The sequence below is a fragment of the Mustela putorius genome, unplaced genomic scaffold (genome assembly GCF_011764305.1).
Source record: "Mustela putorius furo isolate JIRA1106 unplaced genomic scaffold, ASM1176430v1.1 tig00003974_pilon_pilon_pilon, whole genome shotgun sequence".
Lineage (NCBI taxonomy): Eukaryota > Metazoa > Chordata > Mammalia > Carnivora > Mustelidae > Mustela > Mustela putorius.
The window spans coordinates 11,549,806-11,555,805 of NW_025422117.1; the positions used below are offsets into that span (position 1 = coordinate 11,549,806).

The window sequence follows — 6,000 nt, forward strand, 5'->3', positions numbered from 1 at the left end:
ATATGGAACTCACAAGTAAGGGATAGACTGTATTTATTGAGGCGTCTATGACATGACCACAAATTTAAAAAGCCACATTGTAAAGGCAATGGCCATAATCTGTGACATCAGGACTCTTTAGACACATCTATTCTTTTACGTTTTATCTCCAAGATGATTACATAGAATCCCTTAGTGTATTCCAGTTATCCATATTGAACATGAATTTGTCACACATTGTGTTTGACATTCCTGAGATCAACCCATTGCTAAGCAGAGTCCCCTAGCCTAGTCCCTGCCTCTGCCCTTTACTATAACTACAGATTAAGTCCATGAATTATGCAATTTTATGGTCAAGATAATGGTGATGACATTATTTTATGGAAAACCTACAGCTAACACCAGATTCAATGGCTAAAGACTGAAAGATATCTTACAAAGTTTAGAAAAAAAGAATGTTATTTCACCTCTACTACTCAAAGTTATACCAGAAGTCCTAAACTTCTTAGAGGAAACATAGGAGCAAATCTTCATGACCTTGTATTTGGCAATGAAATTTTTATATGTGATATCCAAAACTCAGGCAAAAAAAGAAAAAAAAAAAACAGAAAAAGTGGGATTCATCACTATGAAAGACTTGTGCATCAAGGACTTTAGCTAAGAAATTAAAAACCTGTAAAATGAAAGAGAATATTGAAAATCATATATCTGAGAGAAATGTAGTGTCCAGAATGTGCAACAAACTCTGACAACATAACAACAAAAATGTTCATTAAACCAATTTAGAAATGAGCAAATGTGTTGAATGGACATTTCTCCAAAGAAGGTGTACAAATGTTGATCAAGTATATGAAAAAATGCTCAATCTTATCAGTCATTAAGTAAATGAAAATCAAAATGACAATGAGATATTACTTCACACACACTAGGATCATATTTTTTTTTAGGAACATAATTCCCCACCCATTTCAGAAGGGGAGGACAGAGGAGACATTCTCATCAATATTTTAGGGGTATTACATTTTCTAAAAGGTTATTCTCTCCCCCAATATAGCAGTAAGGAGAGTGTTTCATTGTTGTCTTCCTGACAACAAATAGAAGGGATTTTCTAGGAAAATTATTTGGGAAAACTAGGGGTGCCCTTAAGAATCATAAGCAAACATTTATTTTCCTGTTTTATGTCAGTGTGGATAAAAGATGTTAAAGTTGCTCTTGTTCACTTCAGAGAAGGAAAAAAAAAATGAAATTGCAGAGAGAAGATCATGAGAGAAATTGACCCCGGAGTTGCCACCACTCATATCACATATTGTGAGTGAAAGTGTATGATTTTGTGGCGGATCAAATGAACACTGTGGGGAGTAGATGTAGTTGAGTAGTATTATAATACTTTAAATAAAGAATCTTCTCAACAGGTGAGAATTCATAGCAAAAAGGGGCCAAGAATAAGGACACTGGTGGTGGAAGCTGAGGTTGGAAAGCAGGAGAGGTAGAAGAGGCTGGGTCAACACTGAGTCTTCCACATCAGCAAACTGAGCAGCAGGGTAGCCTTGCAGGTACCCACTGTGAACCAATATACATACGCATTCCATAAGAAGGACAACACTGAGATGATTATTACTCAGAAAATATCTTCAGCTAGCCAATATCAGCAAGGAAAGCAGTAACCACAAATGAGAAGGAAGCTGTATTCTCGTAAGCCTTATAATAAAAAAAGATGTGTGTCTAGAAGAACTAGTGTCAGAAGATGGAAGAGGGAGCTCAATTTCTTGAGCCAAAATTTAATCTGCATTGGATTAAATAAAACTTTAAATGTGTTATATAACTGAAGATATATACTAGACTAGAATTAGCTTGAATGGCCGTAAGTGGCTGGAAAATAACATGCCAAAGGCATATAATCTTGGAGTACCTTAGTTATCTATTGCAATATAACAATTATCTCTCAATTTAGCAACTTGAAACAACAGCATTACTTATTTATCTTTTTATTTTCCCTGGGTTAGCAATTGAGGAACTGCTTATCTGGGTAATTCTAGCAGTGTGGATCAGAGTTTGCAGTCAAGATTTTGGTTGGGTTTATTCACAAATAAGAGAATATTTGAAACCTTCACTGGGGCTAGAAGATAGTCCAAGATTATATATAGGGCTTAAACACTATTACTTAGAATAGAGAAAACTCTTAGGCATATGGAGAAATGAGGTTGATCAAATATTTATATTATATTATAAAATTATGTTAATTATGAAAAAAAGAGCAGAAATAAGAAGAAAATTATTTCAGTTCTCTGATTCAATATTATCTTTTGCAGTTTCTATTTCCTGAGTTACCTTTTCAGCTACCAAAGCTGTTCAAATTACCATATTAATATATGGAAATTCTTTTATTTCATAAATTATTAGAAAAATATGCATTAAATGGTCAGAGAAATGTTTCCATGGATCCTTTCAAAAGAATTCTGAATGGAATATGCAAAATACAAGATGGAATATTTTGATTAGTAGAAGTCTCATTATGGTTAAGCTATTAAAAATAACAGCTATAACTACTGATAATGCTTAGCTTAATATCCCAAAAAACTTTTCTTCCGTATTTTCACAAATATTTCAGATACAAATCATTTGCATAAATTCTTAATAATTACATTCTCTTTTCAAAACTCCAAACACTAAATGGATAAAAATTATGCCTTACTTTAGCTTTGACTTAGTTAAGTGAAGTGTTTTGCTTCTTTAGTGTTGCCCAAACCATATTATTCATCATCAAGAAATACCCGTCTTGATAGAAGTAAGATGGCAGGCTCACAGTAAGTAGCTGTTAAGGGATGAACAAAGATATGCTTAGACACAAATTTTTTTTTTTTATTTTAAATTTTTTATTTTTTATAAACATATATTTTTATCCCCAGGGGTACAGGTCTGTGAATCACCAGGTTTACACACTTCACAGCACTCACCAAATCACATACCCTCCCCAATGTCCATAATCCCACCCCCTTCTCCCAAACCCCCTCCCCCCGGCAACCCTCAGTTTGTTTTGTGAGATTAAGAGTCACTTATGGTTTGTCTCCCTCCCAATCCCATCTTGTTTCATTTATTCTTCTTCTACCCACTTAAGCCTCCATGTTGCATCACCACTTCCTCATATCAGGGAGATCATATGATAGTTGTCTTTCTCTGCTTGACTTATTTCGCTAAGCATGATACGCTCTAGTTCCATCCATGTTGTTGCAAATGGCAAGATTTCATTTCTTTTGATGGCTGCATAGTATTCCATTGTGTATATATACCACATCTTCTTGATCCATTCATCTGTTGATGGACATCTAGGTTCTTTCCATAGTTTGGCTATTGTGGACATTGCTGCTATAAACATTCGGGTGCATGGGGGTGGAAAACCCAAAAGACTCCACTCCAAAACTGTTAGACACAAATTTTTAAAGAAGTTCTCTTTGCATCATATTCTTTCACACTGTTTGATAAACATTGTCTTTCGCTATAGCATTAGCAGCAGTAAAATGTTTGGTATCTCAAACAGAACTACTTGGAAACATTTACTTCAAATTCAAGACAGAGATTTATATTATCTTTGTTTTAAATCTACATATTCTTCTCTTCCAGATAACTATAATTGCAAAATAGAGCTTGCTTTGATATCTGATGGCAAGAGGATAGTAGGGTACCATCCTGTGGATATTATATATAAACATACAAAACCTATCCCTTGGCTAGATGTGGTGCATAATAATGAAGAAACACTTGATCAGTGCTCCAAACCAGATTAGAAGAAAAAAAAATGAACATGTTGAGCAAGGACCCATGATAGAACGACTTAGCAAAAAGGACCATTGATATCCCTATGGACAGTATCATAGATATCATAAGAAACTAGATTCTCCAAAAGATACATGTTATTGAGGTTTTCAGGAATTGAAAAGACGTTATCTTGTGTCTCACTGGCCATTTGAGAAAATGCAGTTTAGTATATTCACTAATATATATAGCAAAATAATAATAAAATATTATTTTCATGAAAAAAGAACTATCTTTATTCTATTTTCCCAAAAAGCAAGCATTTCACTAAAAATATTTTAAAATGTTAATTTACATCTGGTAATGTATCTTGCACATAAGGCAATTACCCAACAAGGTAATACAGAAAAATACAAATCACTAAAATGTATCTTATTAAATATTATATTTTTTATTGTAGTAAGAACATTTAACATGAGATCTACCCTTTCTTTACAAATTTTTCAGTGCACAATACAGTATGAACTACAAGCACAGTGTTGTACAGCAGATCTCTGGAACTTGTTCATCTTGCAACTCCCCATCCCTCTCCCCCCAGTCCCTGGTAACCACCATTGTATTCTGTTTCTATGAGCTTTACTATTTCAAATACCTCACGTAAGTGAAATTACATGATATCTGACTGACTTATTTCACTTAGTATAATGTCTTGTATGTTAACAATGTCATTGCACAGGGCAGGATCTCTTTCTCTCTCTGTTTCTCTCTCTTCTAAGGTTGAATAATATTTCATTGCATATACATACCACAGTTTCTTTTCAATTTGGTTGAGATTAAACTAACTGATAACATTCATTATATGTATTAGTTTAAGGTGTACAACATATGATTAGATATATGTATATATTACAAAATGATCACCACATTCTTAGTTTGCATCTATCACTTCACTTAGTTAAATTTTCTTGTGATCTGACTTTTAAGATGTACTGTCTTCACAGCTTTCAAATACATAATGCAGTATTGTTAAATATAGTCACCTTTCTATATATCATATCCTAAGAACGAACTTACTTTATATCTGGGAGTTTGTTCCTTCTGACAACCTTCACCCATTTCCTCACCCCCTCACTCCTCATTTCTGACAACCACAAATTCTGTTTCCATGAGTGTGGCATTTTTTAGATTCCACATATAAATGAGATCAAATGGTATTTGCCTTTTCCTGTCTGACTTCTTTCACTTAGCATAATACTCCCCAGATCCAACCATATTGTTGCAAGTGGCAGGATTCCCTTCTTTTTTATGGCTATATAATATTTTTGAAATCAAATATATTTCATGTCTTCTTTATGCATTCATCTGCTGATGGGCCCTTAGATTGTTTCCATGTCTTGGCTATTGTGAATAATACGGCAGTAAACATGGGGGTGCAGATAATTCTTCTAGAATCTGATATTAGTTCCTTTGTATATATACCTAGATACAGAATTGCTGGATCATGTAGTAGTTTCCTTCCTGAATTTTGGGGGAATCTTCATACTGTTTTCAATGTGGTGGTACCAATATACGTTGTCACCAGCAGTGCACGATGGCTCCAGTTGCTTCACAACATTACCAGCACTTGTTTGGGGGTTGTTGGGTTTGGGAGTTTTTCTGTGTGTGTGTGTGTGTGTGTGTGTTTTAAGATTTTTATTTATTTATTTGAGAGAGAGACAGTGAGAGAGAGCATGAGAGGGGAGAAGGTCAGAGGGAGAAGCAGACTCCCTGTGGAGCTGGGAGCCTGATGCGGGACTTGATCCCAGGTCCCCGGAATCATGACCTGAGCCGAAAGCAGTTGCTTAACCAATTGAGCCACCCACGCGCCCTGTGTGTGTGTGTGTGTGTGTGTGTGTGTGTGTGTGTGTGTTTTAATAATAGTTATTCTAACAGTTGTAAGAACATAGCTCATGGTGGTTTTGATTTTCATTTCCTTGATTATTAGTAATGCTGAGCATCTTTCCATGTACCTATTTACCAGTTGTATGTGTTCTTTGGAGAAATGTCTATTCAAGATATCATTTAATTGGCACATATCCCAAGTACTCTATTTATTTACAGAGAATAATAAGCAAATTGGTAGTAATGCAATCATTGTTTAAGTCTTCCCCCAAGCAAAAAATACTAAAAATAACAAATTGCTTCTGAATTGAACAACAAGAGAGAGAATAGGAGAGGATTATAGAGACATATTGAAGGATATTAGGTAAGTTTTTATTTGCTTTTCTTATG

The 6,000-nt window shown here is 34.6% G+C and overlaps 1 pseudogene; it reads left to right on the forward strand.

Annotated features, from left to right (window-relative positions):
- LOC101682782 overlaps nucleotides 1-3,894 on the forward strand; it is a 39,181-nt pseudogene extending 35,287 nt beyond the window's left edge.
- Nucleotides 3,895-6,000: the final 2,106 nt, after the last annotated feature.